The sequence below is a fragment of the Callospermophilus lateralis genome, chromosome 7, assembly GCF_048772815.1.
Source record: "Callospermophilus lateralis isolate mCalLat2 chromosome 7, mCalLat2.hap1, whole genome shotgun sequence".
Classification (NCBI taxonomy): Eukaryota; Metazoa; Chordata; class Mammalia; order Rodentia; family Sciuridae; genus Callospermophilus; species Callospermophilus lateralis.
Window position 1 is genome coordinate 56,650,959 of NC_135311.1, and position 25,611 is coordinate 56,676,569.

At 37.7% G+C, this 25,611-nt stretch overlaps 2 pseudogenes; one reads left to right on the plus strand and one right to left on the minus strand.

Annotated features, from left to right (window-relative positions):
• The first annotated feature begins 1,519 nt into the window (after window positions 1-1,519).
• LOC143404307 (NADH-ubiquinone oxidoreductase chain 2 pseudogene) lies at window positions 1,520-2,453 on the plus strand (annotated as a pseudogene).
• A 20,240-nt stretch (window positions 2,454-22,693) lies between these two features.
• LOC143404308 (BTB/POZ domain-containing protein KCTD5 pseudogene) lies at window positions 22,694-24,856 on the minus strand (annotated as a pseudogene).
• Between the last annotated feature and the right edge of the window lie 755 nt (window positions 24,857-25,611).

Consider the following 25,611-nt stretch of genomic DNA (forward strand, 5'->3'; position numbering starts at 1 on the left):
TATTAATGGTTCCTTTGTTCAATGATTAAAGTCCTATGTGATCTGAGTTCAGATCTGAGAAATCCAGGTTGGTTTCTATCTATTACTGTATTTCTCCCAGTATGAAAGGACAAGAGAAATGAGGCCAATTAAACAATTATGCCTTAGATAAATATATGAAATTATCTAAAACTAGTAAACTATTATAAATATCCTGCCCTAGAAGAGGGCTTGTTAAGATGACAGAGCCCGGTCATTGTGTAAGACTTAAAACCTTATACCAGAGGTTCAATTCCTCTTCTTAACATTAATGTTTCTAGTAAACCACCTTCTCCTAATTATCCCAATCCTAGTAGCCATAGCTACTAGGCTACATACAACTCTGTAAAGGCCCCAATGTCGTCGGTCCCACCAGCTTACTCCAACCATTTGCCGATGCAATAAAACTATTCAGTAAAGAGCCTATAAAACCTTTGACATCATCAATTATACTATTTATTGTTGCTCCTACCTTAGCCCTAACCTTGGCATTTACCATGTGAACCCCCCTACCCATACCCCAACCCCTGATCAACATAAATATAGGTGTAGTATTCAATTTCGCTACCTCAAGCCTAGCTGTATATGCAATCCTGTGGTCAGGCTGGGTCTCCAACTCTAAATATGCTCTAAGTGGAGCATTATGAGTCATAGCACAAACAATCTCATATGAAGTAACACTAACCATTATTCTCCTCTCTCTATTACTAATAAATGGCTCCTTTACTCTATCTACCCTTATTACTACTCAACAGTTCACATGACTACTACTACCGACATGACCCCTAGCAATAATGTGATTCATCTCAACACTAGCAGAGACCAACCAAACTCTGTTTGACTTAACAAAAGGAGAATCAGAACTTTTATCAGGCTTCAACGTCGAATATGCCCTTCATCTTATTTTTTATAGCTGAATACACAAATATTATTATAATAAATGCCCTAACAGCAACCTTCTTTATAGGGGCATTACTCAACCCTTCCCTTCCCAAAACTTTTACACTCAGTTTCACCCTAAAAACCCTCATTTTAACTACTATGAATTTGGCATTCTATCCACGATTTCGTTATGATCCACTTATGCATCTTTTATGAAAAATCTTCCTACCCCTCACTCTGGTCCTATGATTATGACATATCACCCTTCCCATTATCACTGCATGTGTACCACCCCTAATCTAAGAAATATGTCTGATAAAAGAGTTACTTTGATTGAGTAAATAATAGAGGTTTAAATCCTCTTATTTTTAGAACCATAGGACTTGAACCTAATCCTAAGAATTCATAATTCTTCATGCTACCTTTACACTGTGTCCTAAAAAGTAAGGTCAGCTAAATAAGCTATCGGGCCTATACCCCCAAAATGTTGGTTTATATCCTTCCTGTATTAATTAATCCCCTAAACTCCTACACAATCTACCTCACCTTATTTTCTGGAACAATAATTACACTATTCAGGTCCCACTGACTACTTATTTGAGTAGGCTTAGAAATAAGTATGCTGGCAATTATTCCCATCCTAATGGATAAAGGGTATCCCCAAACCACAGGAGCTGCATGCAAATATTTCCTAATTCAAACCACTGCATCAATAACCTTAATAATAGGAACAATTATTAATTTTACAAACTTAGGCCAATGGACCCTATCCAATTCATGTAATCAAATCTCATCACTTATATTCACAATAGCACACTCAATAAAAATGAGACTTGCCCCATTTCACCTTTGAGTACCAGAGGTCACTCAAGGAATTGCACTTAAATCAGTACTAATCCTACTAACATGACAAAAAATTGCCCCAATCTCCATGCATATCAAATTTCATCTTCCATAAACTCCACCCTTATATTACTTATGGGAATCCTGTCTATTATGTTAGGAGGCTGAGGGGGACTCAACCAAACTCAACTACGAACAATCTTAGCATATTCATCAATCACACATATAAGATGAATAATAGCAATTATTACATATATTCCAACTTTGACAATATTTAACTTAATCATTTATATTACACTTACCATTAATATATTCATACTTCTCCAATACAACAAAAAACTTCTACCCTCTCCTTATCAAATTTATAAAATAAATTCCCCCTCCTAACCCTAACAATTCTTATCATACTAATATCACTAGAAGGATTACTTCCTCTAACCAGATTTGCCCCCAAATGAATTATTATTAAGGAACTAATTTCAAACAACCATATTATCTTCTCTATACTAATAGCAATACTAGCCCTCCTAAATTTATATTTCTACACATGACTTATTTATTCTACATCAATAACCCTATTTCCATCATTTAACAACATTAAAATAAAGTGACAATTTAAAAATACAAAACTAACTCCCCTTTTACAAAATTTTATTATTATCTCTACCCTCTCTCTACCATTCACACCTCTCCTATCATCTCTGAGCTAGGAATTTAGGTTAACCCAGACCAAGGGCCTTCGAAGCCCTAAGTAAGTGTCAAACACTTAATTCCTGAGTTAAGGACTGCAAGACTCTACCGTACATCAACTGAATGCAAATCAATTAATTAAGCTAAGACCTTTCCATCTAGACTAATGGGATTTAAACCCATAAAACTTTAGTTAACAGCTAAATGCCTACTTCAACTGGCTTCAATCTACTTCTCCTGTGGTAAGTAAAAAGGCCAGAAGAGCCCTGGCAGAGTTGAAGCCGCTCCTTTGAATTTGCAATTCAATGTGATTATTCATCTCTGGTCTTGGTAAAAAGAGGACTCAACCTCTGTCTTTAGATTTATAGTCTAATACTTACTGGGCCATTTTAACATCTACCTATGTTCATCAACTGTTGATTCTTCTCAACTAATCACAAAGATATCGGAACACTTTACTCCTATTTGGCGCTTGAGCTGGAATAGAAGGAACAGCACTTAGTCTATTAATTTGGGCTGAATTAGGCCAACCTGGAGCCCTGTTAGGCGATGATCAGATCTATAATGTTATCGTAACTACACACGCATTTGTTATACTTTTCTTTATAGTAATGGCAATTATGATTGATGGATTTGGGAACTGATTAGTTCCCCTTATAATCGGAGCCCCTGATATACCATTTCCCCAAATAAATAACATGAGCTTCTGGCTCCTTCCCACCTCCTTCCTCCTCTTGCTTGCTTCTTCTATAGTTGAAGCAGGTGCGGGAACAGGTTGAACAGTATATCCCCCACTAGCTGGAAATCTTGCCCATGCAGGAGCCTCAGTAGAATTAACCATCTTCTCCCTTCACTTAGCAGGAGTATCATCAATTCTAGGAGCGATTAATTTTATTACTACAATTATTAACATAAAACCCACTGCTATATTCAAATACCAAACCCCTCTGTTCATATGATCCATACTTATCACAGCAGTATTACTTCTTTTATCTCTTCCAGTCTTTGCAGTAGGGATTACAATACTTCTAACAGATCGAAATCTAAATACTATATTCTTTGACCCCACAGAAGGTGGAGATCCTATTCTCTATCAACAATTATTCTGATTCTTTGGGCACCCTGAGATCTATATTCTTATTCTACCAGGGTTTGGTATTATCTCCCATATTGTAACATATACTCAGGTAAAAGGAACCATTCAGTTATATAGGAATAGTATGGGCTATAATATCTATTGGTTTTCTCGGATTCATTGTATGAGTGCACCACATGTTCACTGTTGGGATAGATGTCGATGATACCTGAGCTTACTTCAAATCTGCAACTATAATTATTGCTATTCCAAGAGGGGTAAAATTTTCAATTGACTAAGCAACCTTACACGGAGGTAATATTAAATGGTCACCAGCAATACAATGAGCCCTCGTTTTCATTTTTTTATTCACCATTGGAGTAGCAGATTCCTGCTAACAGGAATCATTCTGGATAACTCTTCATTAGATATTGTCTTACATGATACATATTATGTTGTAGCCCACTTTCACTATGTCATATCTATACGAGCCGTATTTGCCATCATAGGAGGGTTCGGTCACTGATTTCCCCTTTTTTCTGATATATGCTAAATAATATGTGAGCTAAAATCTACTTTACTGTAATGTTTGTAGGGATAAATTTAACTTTCTTCCCTCACACTTCTTGGGATTATCAGCAATACCATGTCGATACTCCCACTACCCAGGCGCATACACGGCATGAAACACTGTATCTTTGATGGGCTCATTTATTTCCCTCACTGCTATCATAATTATAATTTTTATAATTTGAGAAGCATTCGCATCAAAACGAGAAGTTCTTACCATAGAGTTAACACCCAATAACTTAGAATGACTACCCAGGTTCCCTCCACCTTATCACACATTTGAAGACCCAACTTTTATTAAATCCTGGAACAAGAAAGGGAAGAATTGAACTTCCTAAAACTGGTTTCAAGCCAGCCCCATAACCATTATGACTTTCTTCATGAGATATTAGTAAAATAATTACATAACTTTGTAAAAGTTAACTTATAGGTTAAACTCCTTTATATCTCTATGGCATACTACCTTGAATTAGGATTTCAGGATGCCACATCACCTATAATAAAGGAGCTCCTACATTTCCATGACCACACTTTTATAATTGTGTTCTTAATTAGCTCTCTTGTCCTCTACATAATCTCATTGATATTAACTACAAAACTAACCCATACAAGTACCATAGACGCCCAAGAAGTAGAAACTATCTGAACTGTTCTTCCTGCTATTATTCTCATCTTAATTGCCCTTCCCTCACTCTGTATTCTATACATAATAGATAAAATTAATGACCCATCTCTAATGGTAAAAACTATAGGCCATCAGTGATATTGAAGTTATGAATATACAGACTATGAAGATCTTAGTTTTGACTCCTATATGATTACAACCTTGGATCTGGCCCCAGAAAATCCTCGATTTCTGGAAGTAGATAACTGAGTAGTACTTCCAGTAGAGTCACCTGTGCGAATACTAATTTCATCTGAAGACATGCTCCACTCCTGAGTGGTCCCATCCCTTGGCTTAAAAATGGATGCAATTCCAGGTTGACTTAATCAGGCTACCTAAACATCAACATGGCTGGGGCTTTACTATGGGCAATGTTCTGATATCTGTAGCTTTATGCTAATCATCCTTGATCTGGTCCCATTAAAACATTTTGAAAATTGATCTTCACCAATGTTATAAATTCATTATGAAGCTACAGCAGCATCAACCTTTTAAGTTGAAGATTAGGAGCCAAAATCTCCTCATAATGAGATGCCCCAATTAGACACATCAACATGATTTGTTACAATTTTATCAATGATTCTAGCCCTATTTTTCATATTTCAACTTAAAATTTCAAACCATCTGTACCCCTCTAACCATTCCCCAAAAGACATTAGATTAACTGAACACAGAACCGTATGAGAAGAAAGATGAATGAAAATTTACTTGCCTTTTTCATTATCCCTACAATAATAGAACTTCCTATTGTTATCTTTATTATTAATGTTCCCCAAAATCCTCTTTCCCTCACCCAACCAACTTATCAACAACCACCTAGTATCATTCCAACAGTGATTAATTCAACTTGTACTAATGGCCATACATAACCCAAAATGATCAACCTGATCCCTAATACTAATTTCACTGATTATATTCATGGGCTCTGCAAATCTACTAGGTCTACTCTCTCACTCCTTTATACCAACAACCTAGCTGTCAATTAACTTAGGAATGGCTATTCCCCTATGAGCAGGTGCAGTAATTACTGGTTTCCACCACAAGACTAAAGCATCCCTCGCCCATCTTCTTTCACAAGGAACCCCTCTCCCTCTTATCCCAATATTAATTATTATTGAAACAATTAGCCTTTTTATTCAACCCATAGCGCTAGCCAAATGACTAACAGCTAATATTTCAGCTGGCCACTGTATTATACACTTAATTGGAGGATCCACCCTAGTATTAACATCGATTAGCCCTCCCACAGCTATCCTAACTTTTATCATTCTAGTATATTAATGATACTTGAATTTGCTGTAGCAGTAATTCAAGCCTATGTCTATACCCTCCTAGTAAGTTTATATTTACATGATAATACTTAATGACCCACCCATGCCTATCATATAGTTAATCCTAGCCCCTGACCTTTAACAGGAGCCCTTTCTGGCCTACTCTTAACATCCGGCCTAGTAAGATGATTCCACTTTAATTCCTCTTTTCTCCTCATGTTAGACCTAATAGCCATCATCCTTACAGTATACTAATGATGATGAGATATTGTACATGAAGGTACATTCCAAGGGTACTATACAACAATTGTTCAAAAAGGTTTATGATATGGGATAGTCCTATTCATCATTTCAGAAGTATTCTTCGCTGGATTTTTCTGAGCATTTTATCACTCCAGCCTAGCTCCCACTCCAGAATTAGGCAGCTGATGACCTCCAATGGGAATTAACCCACTTAATCACCTAGAAGTTCCACTACTCAACACCTCTGTGTTTTTAGCTTTAGGGGTCTCAATTACCTGGGCCCATCACAGTCTAACTGAAGGAGACTGAAAGCACATAGTTCAAGCATTATCCATCATGATTGCACTAGGATTACATTTAACCTTACTTCAAACCTCAGAATACTTAGAAACATCTTTCACAATCTCAGATGGTGTATATGGCTCAACATTTTTTATGGCTACAGGCTTTCATGGTCTCCACCTTATTATTGGATCAACCTTGCTCTTAGTATGCCTTATACGTCAATTAAATTTCCACATTACATCTAATCACCATTTGGGATTTGAAGCAGCCTCATGATACTGACATTTTGTAGATGTTGTATGACTATTCCTTTATGTATCTATTTATTGATGAGGCTCATACTCCCATAGTATTATTCAGTAGAGTTGACTTCCAATTAATAAGCCTTGGTAAAATGCAGAAGAGAGTAATAAACCTTATAATTTCCCTACTTATCAATTCTACTATTGCACTATTACTAATCTCAGTGGCATTTTGATTACCCCAGCTAAATGTATACAATGAAAAAGCAAGTCCCTATGAATGTGTTTTGATCCCATAGGATCTACCCACCTACCATTCTTGATAAAATTTTTTCTAGTTGCAATTACATTCCTTTTATTTGACTTAGAAATTTCTCTACTTCTCCCCCTTCCCTGAGCCTCTCAAACAAACTCAATCTTATACTAACTCTAACTTTTTTCTAGTTCTAATTCTCATCCTTTGGTTAGCCTATGACTGAGTTCAAAAAGGCTTAGAATGAATTGAATATGATAATTAGTTTAAGAAAAAACAAGTGATTTCGACTCACTAGACTATGTGTTACCATAATTATCAAAATGCCTATTATCATACATAACATCCTCCTAAATTATACTACATCTTTACTTGTCTCTTTTAATATCATCATTCCTAGAAGGCATAATATTATCTATATTTGTTTTATGCTCCCTCCTAATTCTAAACTTTCACTTTTCCTTATCATTTATAATCCCTATTGTCTTACTAGTATTTGCAGCCTGTGAAGCATCCTTAGGGCTAGCTCTCCTTGTAATAGTGTATAACACACATGGACTAGACTATGTTCAGAACCTAAATATCCTTCAATGGTGAAAATTATTATACCTACAATTCTACTCTCCCCCCTTGTATGATTCTCAAAACCCTCAATAATTTGAATCAACCCCTCAATCCATAGTCTGATAATCAGCTTAATTGTGCTCCTTACATTAAATCAAACAGCAAACACAGATCTAATTATCTCACTAACTTTCTTCTCAGATCCCCTATCTTCCCCTTTACTGATTTAACACCATGACTCCTTCCCCTTATAATTATAGCAAGCCAAAACCACTTAGCCCGAGAGCCACTGATCCTAAAAAAACTTTATATTCTTATACTAATTTCCTTTCAATCATTTTTTTAAAGAGAGAGAGAGGGGAGAGAGAGAGAGAGAGAGAGAGAGAGAGAGAGAGAGAGAGATTTTAAATATTTATTTTTTAGTTTTTGGCAGACACAACATCTTTATTTGTACGTGGTGTGAGGATCGAACCCAGCACTGCACGCACATGCCAGGCGAGCACGCTACCACTTGAGCCACATCTCCAGCCCAATCATTTTTAATTATAACTTTTTCAGACACCAAACTAATCATATTGTATATTCTATTCAAAGCCACCCTAATCCCCACACTAATTTTTATTACTCGATGAGGAAAGCAAAGTGAGCGTCTAAATGCAGTACTGTACTTCCTATTTTATGCTCTGGTAGGCTCCCTTTCCCTTCTAGTAGCATTAGTCTGTTCAAAAATCCACCAGGTCGTAAACTTTATTATCTGTATAAACCAGTCATCTGTACTCTCTTCTTCCTGAACTAGTGATATCTTGTGACTAGCATGTGTTATAGCCTTTATAGTAAAAATATCTTTATATGGTCTCCACCTTTGACTCCCCAAAGCCGATATTGAAGCCTCTGTTGCTGGCTCCATGATCCTGGCAGCTATTCTACTCAAACTTGGCAGATACAGAATAATCCAAATTTCAGCTCTACTCCACCCTATTGCAAGTAATATGGCATATCCCTTTATTATGTTATCTCTATGGGATATAATTATAACAAGCTCAATCTGCTTACAACAAAAAGACCTAAAATCCTCATTGCCTACTCATCAGTAAGTCACATAGCATTAGTTATTGTAGCAATTGTAATTCAAACACCCTGAAGTTTTATAGGAACCACAGCACTAATAATTGACCATGGATTAACATCCTCCATAGTATTTTGTCTCCCAAACAGTAATTATGAGCAAATTCATAGCTGAACTATAATGCTAGCCTAAGGCTTACAATCCATTCTTCCCCTTATGGCAACATGATGAGTTCTGGCTAGTCTAACTAATCTAGCTCTTCTCCACACAATTAACTTGATTGGAGAACTATTCATTATCATATCATCATTCACCTGATCAAATATTACGATTACTTTAACTGGCCTTAATATATTAATCACTGCCCTTTACTCACTGTATATATATTAAACATAACACAATGGGGAAATTTTACATGCCACACATCTAACATTAATCCTTCTTTCACATGAGAAAACACACTCATGTTACTTCACCTCTTCCCACTTATCATTGTATCATCAAATCCTACTATCATCCTGGGACATTTATACTGTAAATATAGTTTAAATAAAACTTTAGCTTGTGAATCTAACAATAGAGAATCATAATCCCTTATTTACCAAGAAAGTATGCAAGAACTGCTAATTCATGCTCTCCATGATTACACCCATGACTTTCTTAACTTTTATAGGATAGAAATAATCAGTTGGTCTTAGGAGCAAAAAATTGCTCCAAATAAAAGTAATTAATATATTTTCTTCACTCATCCTTATGTCACTTGTTACACTAACTTTCCCCATTCTCCTTACCATAACCAACTCCTATAAACACAGCAACTACCCAAACTATGTAAAAACATCTATTATCTGTGCATATTCATTTTGTATAATTCCAACACTAATATTTACCAATTAAAATTATGAACTTGTTATTTCAAACTGACACTGAATGACAATTCAAACTTTTACTCTCTCCATAAGCTTCAAATTAAGATTACTTCTCTATGCTATTCATGCCCATAGCACTATTTGCTAAATGATCAATCATAGAATTCCCAATATGATATATACACTCAGACTTCTTTATCAACCGCTTCTTCAAATATCTACTAATATTCCTCATTACCATGATAATCTTAGTCACATCCAACAACCTATTCCAACTCTTCATTGGATGAGAGGGAGTAGGCATTGTATCATTTTTACTTATTGGTTGATGATATGATTGTACAGATGCTAATACAGCAGCTCTCCAAGCTATTCTATACAACCGAATTGGTGTCATTGGATTTGTTTCAGCCATAGCATGATTTCTACTCAACTCGAACTCATGAGAACTAAACAACTCTTCATAATAGATGTATCTCTACTTCCTCTCCTAGGCTTACTCTTAGCAGCAACAGGAAAATCCACCCAATTTGGCCTACACACCTGATTGCCCTCTGCCATGGAAGGCCCTACTCCCTAATTAGCTCTAATCCACTCCAGCACTAGAGTAGAAGCAGGAGTATTTCTCCTTATTTGTTTTTATCCCCTAATAGAACATAGTAAGACTATCCAAACACTTACTCTCTGCCTGGGAGCCATTACCACCTTATTCACTGCCATCTGTGCCCTCACCCAAAATGATATTAAGAAAATTATCACATTTTCTACCTGAAAACCAACTAGAATTAATAATAGTCACTATTGGAATTAACCAACCCCACTTAGCATTTCTCCACATCTGCACCCATGCATTCTTCAAAGACATACTATTTATATGTTCTGGGTCAATCAATTCATAACCTAAATGATGAACAAGATATTCAAAAAATAGGAGGCCTATTCAATGCCCTTCCATTCACCCCATCCTCATTCATTATTGGAAGCCTAGCACTAACAGGGACCCCTTATCTAACTGGATTTTATTTCAAAGACCTAATTATTGAGTCTGCAAACACTTCGTATACCACCAATGCCTGAGCCCTTACTATCACACTTTTTGCCACTTCCCTAACTGCTGTCTATAGTACATGAATTATCTTCTATGCTCTTAAGGGACAGCCTCGATTTTCAACACTAATCTCTATCAATGAAAACAACTCCCAGCTACTTAATTCAATTAAATGCTTTCTAATCAGCAGTATCTTTGCAGGATTTATCCTTTCCTACAATATCCCACCTATTAATGTTCAAAAAAAAACATGCCTATGTATCTAAAAATCTCAGCACTACTAATCACCATTCTAGGATTTATAATTGCTATGGAGCTAAATTTAATAACCCTCTATCTTAAAACTAAAATGTACTCAAGCACATCAAAGTTTTCCAAACTATTAGGCTATTTCCCTACTATTATTCACCGATCAGTTTCCTACCTTAACCTCGTTATGAGTCAAAAACTCTCATCAACCCTGCTAGAACTAGTCTGATTAGAAAAAGCCATCCTCAAACTCATTGCCAACCTTCACTCAATGGCCTCTGTTAAAACCTCAAACCAAAAGGGTCTCATCAAATTGTATTTTCTATCCTTCCTAATCTCAACACTACTATCAATTATCACTGTACTCTGTTTCCATGCCTAAATTCAATTACAATAAAAATACTAACAAATAATGATCAACCTGCTACAACCATCAATCAACTCCCATAACTATACATAGCTGCCACCCCCATTAAATCCTCAGGAATCAATCCTAACTCATCCCCCCTCAAATATTATTCAATCCTCAGAATTCTTAAATTCAATCACAATCTCTACTTCATCATACAATACCATAAACATAACAATCAAAAACTCCATTAAAAATCATAACAACAGTACACCCCAAATTACTACACTTGACCCCCACGTCTCAGGATATTCTTCTGTTGCTATAGCTGTAGTATAACCAAATACCACTAACATATCTTGTAAATAAATTAAAAGTACTATCAAACTTAAAAAAGACCCTCCAAAATATAATACAACCTCACACCCAATTCCTCCACTAACAATTAACCCTAATCTACCATAAATCGGAGACAGCTTTGAGGAAAATTCTACAAAACCTAAAACAAAATGTATGCTTAATAAATATGTAATGTATGTCATTACTTTTACATGGAATTTAACCATGAACAATGACATAAAAATCATCATTGTTATTCAACTATAAAAACATTAATGATAAACATCCAAAAAACTCATCCCTTAATTAAAATCATCAACCACACCTTTATTGATTTACCTGCACCCTCTAATATTTCCACATGATAAAACTTTGGTTCCCTTGTAGGCATCTGCTATGCAAATTCTTACAGGGCTATTTCTAGCAATACACTACACATCAGACACCGTAACAGCCTTCTCATCTGTCACTCACATTTGTGGAGACATTAATTACAGTTGACTCATTCGTTATATACATGCTAATGGCTCCTTAATAATACTTATCTATGTCTTTCTTCACATAGGCTGAGGGTTGTATTATGTGTCCTACACCTATTTTGAAACATGAAACATGAGTTATTCTTCTCTTCGCTGTAATAGCCACAACATTTATAGGCTATGTTCTTCCCTGAGGCCAAATATCATTCTGAGAGGCAACCATAATTACAAATCTTCTATCTGATATCCCCTACATTGGAACCACACTTGTAGAATGAATTTGAGGAGGGTTCTCAGTTGACATAGCTACTTTAAAATGATTCTTTGCATTTCACTTTGTACTACCATTTATTATCGCAGCACTAGTAATAATCACCTTCTTTTCCTCCATGACACAGGGTCAAACAATCCTTCTGGCCTTATCTCTGACCCAGATAAAATCCCTTTTCACCCATACTGTACTATCAAAGACATCCTTGGGGTCATTCTCCTTATCCTAGTCCTAATAGTTCTTGTCTTATTCTCACCAGACTTCCTAGGAGACCCCGATTATTACACATCTGCTAGCCCTTTAAACAACCCCTCACTTTAAACCAGAATGATACTTTCTATTTGCCTATGCCATCCTCCGATCTATTCCTAATAAACTAGGAGGCATATTGGCCTTAGTTTTCTCTATCCTAATTATTATACTCTTTCCTATACTCCATATCTCTAAACAAAGTAGCATGATGTTCCTACCATTGAGTCAGTGTATATTCTGAATCCTGGTAGCTGACCTATTTACACTAACCCATTCATTATTATTGGTCAACTAGCATCAGTCTTATACTTCACTATTATCCTCCTTATCCTACCAGCTGCCAGCTTAATTGAAAACAAACTCCTCAAATGAAGAGCCCTAATAGTATAAATATTACCTTGGTCTTGTAAACAAAAATTGAAGTTATAAACTTCTTAGAGCAAAGAACTCAACAAGCAAAGAACTCAACTCCCAAAGCTGAGATTTCTTACTTAAACTATTCCTAGTAATTAGATGTGGCTGCAAGAAAATTTCAGTCAACAAAATATGTGCAACTTCCAAGTCTGGTTCATGAAGAACTCCTGGGTGTGATCCTGTCATTCTTCTTCCCATCTGATGGCTGCATATTAGTGTCAAGAATGACCTATGAAGCCAGGTGTTGTAGATGGAAAAGGCTCTATCAGCCTGGTTCCCTACTGGAAGTCTATAAAATTTGTGTGGGGGGTGGGTATGAGAGAGAGAAAGAGAGAGAGAGAGAGAGAGAGAGAGAGAGAGAGAGAGAGAGAGATAGTGAGAGAGAGAGAGAGAGAGAGAGATTGATTGATTTAAAAAACATAGGACCTCAAAATAATTACATTCCTAGCCAAGAAAAAGTTGTTTTTTTTTTTAATTCACTTCCTGGGTTGGAGTTATGGCTCAGTGATAGAGTGCTTGCCTAGCATGTGTGAGGCAATGGGTTCAATTCTTAGCACTGTAAATAAATAAATGAATAAAATAAAGGTACATCAACATCTAAAAAAAGTTTTTAAAAAGTTCACTTTCAAAGAAAAGTGGAGGTAAACACACATTTTTCTTTGGTATTGTGGTTGAATAGATATTATTGGTCCCTAAGAACTGATACATAATCATCTTTAATACTAGTTTACCTGATTGGAGAATAAAGGCTTTCAAATATAGAACCTTTCTGAATTATCTTTTAATGCTAAAACTTGATCTCTTTCATCACTAGTTCTTTTTGTTTGACCCATGTTCAAATTTCTATGGAAAGATGAAAATTGCCTTTGTAGTTTTTAAAAACAAATATTAGATTGTAGAATTTTCTATCAGAAACTATAATGTTTAGCCAAATGTGGTGGTGCACACCTGTAATCCCAGCAACTTAGAAGGCTGAGGCAGGAGGATCACAAGTTAGAGGCCAGCCCGGAAAATTAGTAAGGCCCTAAGCAACTTATGAGATGAAAATAAAAAAGGGTTGGGGATGTAGCTCTGGGTCAATTCCTAGAATAAAAAGCAAAACAAAATACCATGAATTTGTTGGGATGAACTCAACGACTGTGTGTAAATAGAAAGCTCAAATGAAAAAATGAAGAGAGAAAAAGAAACTAGAATGCTTTTTCAAGAACTTTTTCTAGTTAGGACATAACTCGAGTGGATCAAGAGTGATCTTCAGCTGAACAACTGTGAGAGCTCTAAGTCCTCTCTAGGGGATAGCCTGAAGGGGATCTCCAAATTCTTACTTGATCCTTCCTTTCCTAGCCTTTTGATAGTCTACTGTTAGGGAAGCCAGAAGAATGATCAGGAACAGTAGCTTCTTCACCTCTTTATAATTATTCCAGTCCTATCAGGCTGAACTGGATTTCTCTTTTTCCAGAGAACACTAAACACTAATTTCATAAAAAAACACATCATGGAAGTTGTAGAAAATGAGACCCTTTCTCTAAAAGCATTGAAAAAAACACTGGTGCTCCCTATAAAGTCAGGAAAAAAAATCTTTTCAAATTAAAACCAACTTTGAATTTTAAGTCATAACAAACTGTATTCATTTGTTGTTTAAGATCCAGTCAATTTTTACAAATCAGTAAATCTAGGACTGCATTAAAAGAAACCAAAATAAAAGCACCCTTTAAAACCAGAGCCTATTCTATGAATCAATTTGTCTAATTAAATTGGTACAAACCCATAATATTTTAATATTTTGTTTTGCTAAACACATTGAAAGAATTTTGAAAGTTAGCATCATTTTTTTTCTCATACAACAGAAGTACAGAACTCCTAGATACATTTTGTACCTGCTGTATATTTTTTATAAAACATGCAAATTGATAATTAAAATACAAATAACTTCTCTAGCAATCATAAGACAAAGACCATGTTTCATATAATATCACTGGAACTCTAAGATAAGGTTACACATAATTGGAATTCTGCAATGAATCATCTATAACTTAACAACAATGGATTTGATTTAGGAGTTTCTAGTTTTACTCCCAGTTCTGCTCCTAATAGCTTGTTTTTGTGCAAGTGACAACTTCCCTGAGCTCATTCAGTTCTGCAAATTGAGTGAAATAGTCTAGACCAGCATTGGCCAACAGAACTTTCTACAGTGAAGGGATTGTTCTCTGCTTATGTGGTAGTCACTAGCCACATATGATGACAGAACACTTGAAATGAGGCTGGTGTGTCAAAGGATAAATTTTAAATTTTATTTAATTCTAATTAATTAAAGAGCCTCATATAGCTAATGGCTGCTTATTGGACAAAAGAGGGCTACATGCACTCTCACACCATCACTCAGAAAGCTTTTGAGTGCGCACAATCCCCCAAGCAACAGGTGAAAAGGTGAGGTGAAGGCAAGGACACTGCTCATTATAATGTCTTTGCCCTCAAGGAGGGAGAAAAACTAAATGTTTTTTGCTAATACAGATTCAAAACCACTATGTACTCATAGAGGGGAAGGAAATAACTGGAATCATCTCTAAGGTCCTCTTTGGCTCTAAAATTGTATAAATTAAACTTAGCAAGTATTTACTGTTATATGTGGTGCTCTTTATTGTCTTTCTTTCTTAATACAGAGATAATAGGAACCAAGATCTTTATTGGCTCTGTTTCTTAAAATGGAGGGAGTAGGAAACAAGTACCAAGTACTATGTGCATGCTCATTTCATTGATTGATTATGTGGATGATTAACTAATTAATTAATTCATTCATTCATTCAATATTTAATGAGGCATTGTTTTGTTTTGTTTTAATACCGAGACTTTGCTAGGCACACACAGGAAAAAACAAACAAAACAAAATAAGAATAAATCTGATGATGTCTTAAGGGTGATCTAAAAAGTTCATAGTGAAACAAAGACTTTATTTTTTAGGAAATGGTTACTACCAGGTGCTGTGTTCACTAGGGACATATTTAGAATTGATGGTGTATCAATTGTTATTTGAACATGCTAGGGCCAAATCAGGAGTGTTACTTCATCCTAATAATAAAGAAAGTAGAATAGGTCTGCATATCTGTCTGTTAGGCAGTAGCTAGTGATGAGTAGTGAAATGCATGGCAAGGTCACAAGTGTTCTTTAAACTACTTCCAAAGTAGATGAGAAAGCAAAGTATGGTAGTTCATTTGTAGAAAATAAATAGAACCAAAGACGCTAATGAGAACACACAACAAGAGAAAAGGATTAATGGGACTAACTCTTGACAGGGCCCATTAAGACTGGTGTGAGGCTAGGAATTATGGCTAGAGGGGTTTCCATCAGTGTGGGAAAGAAGGCTCCTTTAGTAGCTCAGGTGCACTAAGGTAACTTCTAACTGGCTATTGACTCCAGTATCCACATTAACATGGGATTGACTTGTAGATGACTGCCCCCCACCCCCAAAAGGATGGCCACCATGACAGCTCCAGAGAAGACCAGTTAAGGTCAAAACTCCACTGCCTGAGGTGAAGGAGGAGTTGAACACCTGATTGGCAAAGAGTGCAGAAGGCGGTCCCCAGTTGTCCTGGTAAACAGCACACAGTAACGAACCTGGAGACAGCATTGTCTCCTTTGTCATTCTCTGCTGGGAGACAGCCCATCCTCTCTTGACAGTGCTCTCTGCTTAAGCCTCAATAGGATTTTACTTTCACCTCACTTTCTCTTTACATTTACTTATAATCAAGTTCTCTTGCATGGCTTTCGTTGTCTGACTTTAAATTTTCTTTCATCAGAATGCAAGAACAGAGGTTTGCAGTTTTAGCTCCCTGCTTTCCTGTGAAATGTCCATTAAAAATTATGCACAAGGGCTGGGGTTGTGCTCAGCGGTAGAGTGCTCGCCTAGCGCATGTGAGGCACTGAGTTCAATCCTCAGCACCACAAAAATGTAGATAAATAGAGAAAAGTATTCTGTACAGCTACAACTAAAAATGTTTTTAAAAAACTATGCACAAAAGCCGGGCGCAATGCTGGGTTTGTAATTCAGTGGTAGAGTGCTCGCCTCACACTTGGGAGGCCTTGGGTTCCATCCTCAGCTCCACATAAAAATAAATAAATAAAGGTACTATGTCCATCTACAACTAAAAACAAAACAAAAAACCCCAGCTGTGCTTGGTGGTACACATCTGTAATCCCAGCAGCTTGGAAGGCAGGGACAGGAGGATCAAAGCGAGCCTCAGCAACAGAGAGATGTTAATCAACTCCATGAAACTTCTGTCTTTAAATAAAAAAATATATAAAATAGGGCTGGGGATGTGGCTCAGTGGTCGAGGGTAGATCATGGTCATATTCTGGTTTTAAATGCTAGAGAGGGGCATCTAGATTTTGTTTTGCAGTTTGTAAGACATTTGAGAAGGGAATCAAAAATCATAGTTGTTCATTAAAAGATTGATTCAACAGAACTATTTGCTTTGAGATAGGGAGAGGCTAAATGCAGGGACAATTGTAGGAGTAGTTATCACAGCAGGGCAGGTAATCTCTAAGTTAGGGGGATTGAAGAGGAGGGCACTCGAGAGGTTATTGCAAAGCTAGACCCAATAGAACCTGGCAACTGAGTGCATATGGTGATGAAATAAGGGAAGAATTTTCAAAAATGACTTTGGTATTAAAAGTCTCCCTGATAGATAGGATGGTGGTACGTCAAAAAAATTTAAGAAATGCAGGAGGAAAATCAGATTTAGGTTGACATTAGAAAATATGCTCTTGTAAGGAAGAAACATATTCAAACTACATTTTAGAAAAAAAAATACATAATTTATATATATTTATATATATATGTGTGTGTGTGTGTGTGTGTGTGTGTGTGTGTGTATTTATAAATTTGACTTTAACTGATGCCAATGATGAAAATGAGAAAGGCACTGGGGACACCTTGAATTTTTGCACTGAGGTAATGAGTGTTCAGGTTACTTGTATTTAATACTATTTCCTTTATTACTTAAGTGTATATATTCTCTCAGACTGAGGGTTGAAAAAATGCTTCTTGTAATTTTAAGCTGACCTTCATGGTTAGCCAAGTGTCTGAGGTCTATAGATTTTCTTACTGCATTCAAAATCTTTAGCCAAGGGAATTCTTAAAATAGCACAAAAGATCTTTATTGTACCAACAACAAAAAGTGTCCATCCTTGGAAAGACTTAATTTAAGCTTTCAGCTCACATGCTCTTTGAATACTTAAAATGAAGGACTTTCTAGATTAAATCTGATATGCTTAACAAATTTAAAATAAATAGCCCATAGACAATTGCTGTCATGGAATGAAATATAATTTCTCAGCTGGCAATCTCTCTGAGAATGAGTATTCAGATTTCCAAATTGGTTAAGATTTAAAAATAATAATAATAATAATAATAATAATAATAATAATAATTGCTTAACCAATTGCTTCACAAGGTACCAAATAGGGAGGGAAGATCTGTTATTACAAGTGAGTCTTTTTTTTTATTTTTTGAGTCATTTTATAACACAAAATGTCCTAAGCAATACTTTATTTCATGTCTATGGCTTTGCATTTTCAATCTGAAATCACAGTAGGAATATGCGGTAGGCTCAACTAGAATGGTATTTATAGTGCTATAGTTAACTTCACTGATTTTTAATTCTTCCTTGAATCTAAGAGCTGTCTTTATGAGAAGCTCTTCTTTTGTCTGGCTGTTGAAGGGACAGGAGGGCTGAGGCTCAAGGTATGTTGAGACACCAAGCACAATTTCCTTTCATTGGCATGCTTTGAAATTCTAAGAAAAGATGGGAGGTTGCTTTGTGGAAACAGAAGAATGCTACATGCTTGGCAAGTCAGTTTGGTGGAAGGAGACTACAGCAGAATCCTCATGGTTTTAATACAAAGTAAAAACACCAGAACAATGCAGATAACAACAACAACAAAGATAGAAAAAACATTTTTTCCCTAATGACATGTAGAACAAGAAACTGAGATAAATGCATAAGCAACTGGCTTAAAATCAAATTTTATTAAAAAAATCCATATTTTTGCTTCAATTGTTGGCTTATTTTTAGTGCAGAATTGAGAGTTAACACTTAGCTAATCAATCAACTTCATTTGTAGAACCCTTTTTGTGGGTCAAGTTTATTGGCTTTGCACTAATGTGATAAGTCTGGGCTGGAGTAAAAATTATGTTGCTTCCTCCAGATCAAAGTTGTTAGTAAAGAGGGACATGGTGGTTATGTGGTGTAGAAGGCACAAAAACAGTGGGAAATGATTCCATCTTCTTTGCTTGTATTGTGGCATTTAGTTTTAAAGATACATATGTGCTTTGATATATACTGCAATTGTTATCCTGCAAAGTTGTATATAAACTAATTTTTTGGTTGTTAATCAAATTTGAATGGGTCCATCATAATTTCAGACTTCCTTTGTCTTTATTGCTGATTTTTATTTTATTTATTCTTAGTACTGGTGATTGATCTCAGGGACAGTTGACCACTGAGCCACATCCCCAGCTCTATTTTGGATTTTATTTAGGGACAGGGTCTTACTGAGTTGCTCAGCATGTTGCTTTTCCTGAGGTTGGCTTTGAACTTGAGGTGCTTCTGCCTCAGCCTCCTAAACTGCTGTGATTACAGGCATGTGCCACCAAACCCAGCTGCTGATTGATTTTTAATCGGCAGAAGTTTCTAAGACTTTCATTTCAAGTTTCTCTACTATTTTTAAACTCTGCTTTGTAAATCCTAATACACATTCATTTGTTATGATTTTCAAATGTCCTTTATAATGTGAAAAATGGCCCTTTCTTGTACCTCCTTAATTTAAACTTTGAAAGTCTAGATTTCTGTAACAATAACAATATCAGGAGGCTGGATATAGCTCAGTTGGTAGGGTGTGTGCCTCACATGCACAAGGCCCTGGGTTCAATCCAAGCACCATCAAAATAATAAATAAATAAATAAACAAAACCCAACAACATCAGCAAGCTCTAATAGAATACTTATTATTATTAGGTATTATTCCACAATAAGCACTTCATGTATTCATTTATTCAAACCTCATATTTAATGAAATAGGTGACATTTTCTTAGATTTCACAGATGAAGATATTGAGGCACAGGGAGATTAAACAACTCTCCTAAGATTACCCAATCAGTAAGAAATATATAGGGTTTGCTAAATTAAACTCACAACTCTAATTGAGTGAAACAGGAACATTTGTTTAGAATCCATTAATTGATTTGTTTGTTCAAATATATATATATATATATATATGTATATATATATATATATTGCATTCATACCCATTGAGAGCACTTCTTCTATGCACTGAAGAGACAGCAGTGGACAAGGCACACAAAATTCCTGTGCTCATGAACTTCCATAGGCTTTAAATGGACACATAACAAGCAAGCGAATATGTAATATCAAAGTACTAATAGGGTGATGGAAAAGAGTAAACAGGGGGAAAAGATGCTCAAAGTGGGTGGTGGCCATGGGAAGAAGAAAGATGCTATTTGGGGGGTATTATCAGGGATTGAATCCAGGGTTGCTTAACCACTTAGCTACATCACCTGCCCCTTTGTCTTTTATTTGTTATTATGAGACAAGTCTTGCTAAGTTGCAGAGGCTGACTTTGAACTTTAGATTCTCGTGCCTCAACCTCACAAACTGGGAGGATTACAAATGTGCACCACTGTGCCTGGCTAAGGTGCTATTTTTTAATAGATTGTCCAGAAAGGCTTCTCTAGGATGTCTGAATGATGTGAGTGACAAAGCCATGAGCACACATGGTGGAAGAGTATACCATGCAGAAGAAGAGCAGATGCAAAGGCCCAGAGGCAGGAAGGAGCTATTGCCTTCAAGGAAAAATCACAAAAGTAGAGAAGAGTAAAGAATCAGGATAGTGGTAGAAAGTTAAGTCAGAGAGGTATCCAGGAAGAAGGAGGCAATGAAAAAAAGTTTAAATTTTACTGAGTGTGAAAGGAGAATGTATGAGGATTCTGCACAAGTGTGTGGCATTATCTGATTTGTGTTTTTTTTTTCATTCATAAATACACAATTTTATTTGTTATTTTCAGGAGAAACTTAGGCATTAAATGGTAAGCTGATAAAATATGGATACCGAAAAAAAGTACAACTCTCCCCTTAGAATAAATTTTAGTGAATTAAGTCTTAATATCTTTAAGTTAAAAAACAAAAACAAAACTATACACAAGCCTACCTATTATGTCAATGTCAAAATCAAAAAATGCTAAGCACCCAGCAGCTCCCCAGAGCCAATAGGGACACCTTCCCTTGGAGCTCTGCTGGGGAGGCCTGGGTCAGCCAGAGACTAAATCTGCCCTATAGAAATGTTTTTATAAATTGTTTAAGCTGAACCTTTAACAACATAAAAGAGGCCTTACAAAAGGAAGAGGTAAATCCTAGATGCTGGAAAACTTGGTTAATCAGGCTATTGGCAAAGAAGAAAAAAAAAAAGAGGACCTAGGCAAGAAGTTTCTGGAAGCATTGACATTGGACAGTGTCAGAGCCTCTGACCTCCCACAGGCAACTCCAGTGGTAAGTCTGCACAGCTCCCCTGGGAAGCAGAGTTCAAGAGGCAGAACTTGCTCACTGGGGCCAGGCCCCCAGCCCCAACTCAAGAATATCAGATCCTGCAGGGGGCAGCCTCTACAGCAACCCAGCAGCATAGATGGCACACTGGCTGGGTCATGTAGGTTGTGTCAAGTCTCAAATGCTCCAGGAGTATTAGAAAGAAAAAGTGCATAGTTTTACAGAGAAAACAGAACCAGAGAGAAAGAGACACATGATGCACTGTAAACATCCTGACTTTTCAATGTGACTAGGAGTGTCAGCTCCAGAAGCTAGGGGACAGGCCTCCACCTAGCCTCCATCCCATGTGTGACAAAGGAACTGGTGGGCACCAGCTCCCTGATGAACCCTCAGGTGAAAACGATGAGGCAAAACTTCTACTTCCTTTTAACTATTTGACAGATCCATCTAAAACATAGCAACACTTTTAGGCATTTCTAAAGAGTATAAACATTGGGTAATCTATCCACACTTTAAAAAAGGGATACAAAGTTCTCTTGCCTGGAAAATACAAATCAAGAAGCCTTGACTGTCCTGGCTGTGCAGGCTGGAATAAGAGCCTGGCTCTGAAGGAGGCCGGTCCTCAGGGTAGGTGCCCAGAAAGTAGTGATGATGCTGAGTCCACCGTTGTCAGGGGTCTTCACCAAGGTTGAGAAACTGTTAACTGATCACACTGAAGGCAGAGCATCCTCCCTGACCCGAGGATGATGTTCAGGTGCTCAAGCAGTGATCACCAGGCTTCTGGACTTGAGGCATGGTGTGCTGGACAATCCACATGGCTGCTGCCCCTTCCTCCTGGTGAGGCCTGAGCTGCTATCACAGACTGTGAATGTAGCATCAAGGGCCCTGCCCTTCAGATGGTCTTCAGGACTGTGCAGGCTTGTTGGGAGCACCCTGCCTCAGTCCCATGCAGCACTGGGAAAGTACAGAGCAGGCTGCCAGAGAGCCCCCCTGGCCCCTGTGCCTCCTGTCTATGAGGATGCCTGGCCTTAGACAGCTGGGCTGTCTCTCACCAGCCACCTCTGAGGCAAAAAATGATGCAGAACCAGATCTCTAGAGAAATGATCAAAAGCAGTTTTCTTCTCACAGACGTACTTCCTGGACATGGTGGTTCACTGAATCTTGGGCAAAAGTATATCATTTCTTCGGCTGTCAGTGCTGCATCTCACATCCTTGAGCCCTGTTCCTGCAAAATCTTGGCCTCCTCGCTGGGCTCACTGGTTGTGCCATATGGGGTGTTGGGCAGCTCCTTGGAAACCACATGGAGGAGCTCTGCCTGGTCTTCATTCCCATAGTTGTAAGAGGAGCCCATGCTGACCAGCTGCTCAAATTTCCAGCCATCAGGCATGGTGGACACCATCTGTGTGAGCCCCTCCTTCTGACACTGAACACATGGTATACATGCTTCACGGGCACCTGTGATGTTTTGCTGTCTCGTTCTCTAATTTTGTCCTTTACAAGTTTTATGAGTGAGGTGATGTTGTAAAATTCTGCTTCTTCCCACACTCCTTCCTCAGTGAGGTCTTTGTTAAGGACCAGCTTCCCATGTCTCAAGGGGTTCAACACAGCTCCAAGGTCCCTGGGTTCCTGTCAAATAAATAGGCACCCCTTTCACCCCAGGGCCAGAGTCCAGGGAGAAAAAGTAGGTCTGCAGCCAAGTCAGGGGTCTGGCGGACCTCCTCCTCCACCACTGGAGGCAGGAGGCCAGGGCTAAGGGCGCCCCTGGCACAGTGACGGGGTGGGGGGGTCCCTGAGGCAGCAGTGGGCACCGGGGTGCAGTGCAGTGCTGTCCTGTGGCCCAGGTCCGGGGCCTGTGCAGCCCTCACCTTGTCTGAGTCCAGGTAGGCGTCGGCCTGCCACAAGCGGTACAGGAAGAACTTCGGTCCTGGAACAGTGTCTGCTGGGGGGTGAGGAAGTAAGTGACACTGACATTGAGTCCATTGAGCCGGACCCCCTGGGACAAGCTGCCAGGGCACTGAGCCAGGGCACCAGCTGAGCCCTGCTCTTCAGCGGCAGCATTGGCCACCTCCCAGTCTGGCCCCATGGCCTCCTAGTGCTGCTGGCAGCAGCTCTGAGAGATTCTCCACCAGGATCTCAGCAAGCCCTGCCACAGCGCTGATTTGTGTTTTTACAAAGGTAACTGACTCTGGAGGTTGTTTGAAGAACTTCCTAGAGGGGGCCTCTTAGAAGATTGTCACTGGGTGATAGACAATAGTGGCCTAGACTCATCTAATCAGATGGGGAAGACATGTTATGCTTTAGATTCCTTGTAAGCAGCCAAGTAGAGACTTTGAGAAGGTGATCAAAATAGAAATCTAGAACTTTGCTGGATTGTTAGAGAAGGAGATATAATTTTGGAAGTTAGCAATGTATAGATGTATTAAAATCCTGGGATTGATTATGGTCTGGAAGTGAATACAAATAGAAAAGAGAGACCTAGACTCAATGAAGGGTTCTTAGTATTCTGTGAATAATCTCAAAGATCCCTCTTTCCATCACCAATAACAGTCATTGATGATCATTGTCTAGATTCATTAATTCATTGGTGTTTAAAATGGTGGTAATCTAATTCTATCATTCTTTCTTCAATTTTTTAACTGGAATATTCTATAAGGAGAAAACTCCTGTGGGTGCCGTGGTGCTTACCTTTAATTCCAGGGACATGGGAGGCTGAGGCAGGAGGCATGAAAGTTCAAGGCCAGTGTCAGCAATCTAGCAAGACCTTCAGCAACTTAGTGAGATCCTGTCTCAGAATAAAAAGGGTTTGGGATGTGGCTTAGCAGTAAAGTGCCCCTGAGTTCAGAGTCCAGTTGAGAGAGAGAGAGAACTCAAAAGACTAATCCAGTAAAAACTTGCTTTTGGTTAGGGAATGATCCAACCAGGCTGTTGCTGATGTCTTGAGAATCCTGGACTCTCTCCATTAGCACTAACCCATTTCTCCTTTGAAGTTCTATACTCCTCTGGGTCTTTAAATCTTATCTATGAAATTGGTGAATGGAAAAAGAGAATGGAGGATTACATGTGGCAGAACTCTGCAGGCTAGACCTGGAAGCTACTTTTTGCTGCCTGTATTCCCTTGGTTAGAACAGTCATCTGGCTGCAGCTAACTGCAAGTGAGATCAGGAAATGAAGTTCAGTTGTATGTGGAAAGTGGAAATGCTTTGGCAAACAGTTACAATTTAGGATTATAACCTGTGATAGAAGCTGTAAATTAAAATAATATGTTCAGATGAGAATAACAGGGTGGGGGAAGGGAGCGATTTCAGGAATGTCCTTTATTATGAGGTAAACATAAAAACCCTTGGTCTTAATGCATACCTGGGATCATGCTTAAGAGGCGTAAAAACTGAGAAATCAAGAAGCAGTGGGAGAGCTAAATGAGGTGGCTCAGGCCTATAATCCTAGCAGTGGGGGAAGCTGAGGCAGGAGGATCGCAAGTTCAAGGCCAGCCTCAGTGTCTTAGTGAGATCCTGTCTCAAAATAAAAAAATAAATAAATAAAAAGAACTGATTATGTAGCTCAGTGGTAGAGTGCCCCTGGTTTTAATCCCCAGTACTTGGAGGGGGGGCATTTAAAAAAGTACTCTAAAATGAAGTTCCCTTTCTAACACATTGCCCCACTATTTTGGAGAATTGGGGGAGCGGTAGGTAATTATGTGATAATAGGGGTTTTCTTTCAAGAAGCAAGAATGACCTTAAGGGACAATCAATCCTTGAGTAGTATCATTGTCAGAAAAAAAATGGAATGATATTAATAATTCTAAAATGAATGTCATATTTGCTAACTTCTCCCAATTTTTATTTTACTTATATTGTATCTTTTGATGCTGGGAACTAATCCTAGGGCCTTGTACATGCTAATCATGCACTCTAACAACATGTTACTCTCCAAACACACCCTTCCAAAATGTAATTGTTAGATGTCTTATAAACTTAATAAACTACATAATAAATTCACCTGTGTGGTCTGTAATATTGTCTTCAGGGCTTTGTTCTCAAAAGTTCACACATAAATGCACAGATGAAGTTTTTGGGCCCTGTTATCTTAAACACCTCAAATGGCTTTTCACCCACCCACTCCACC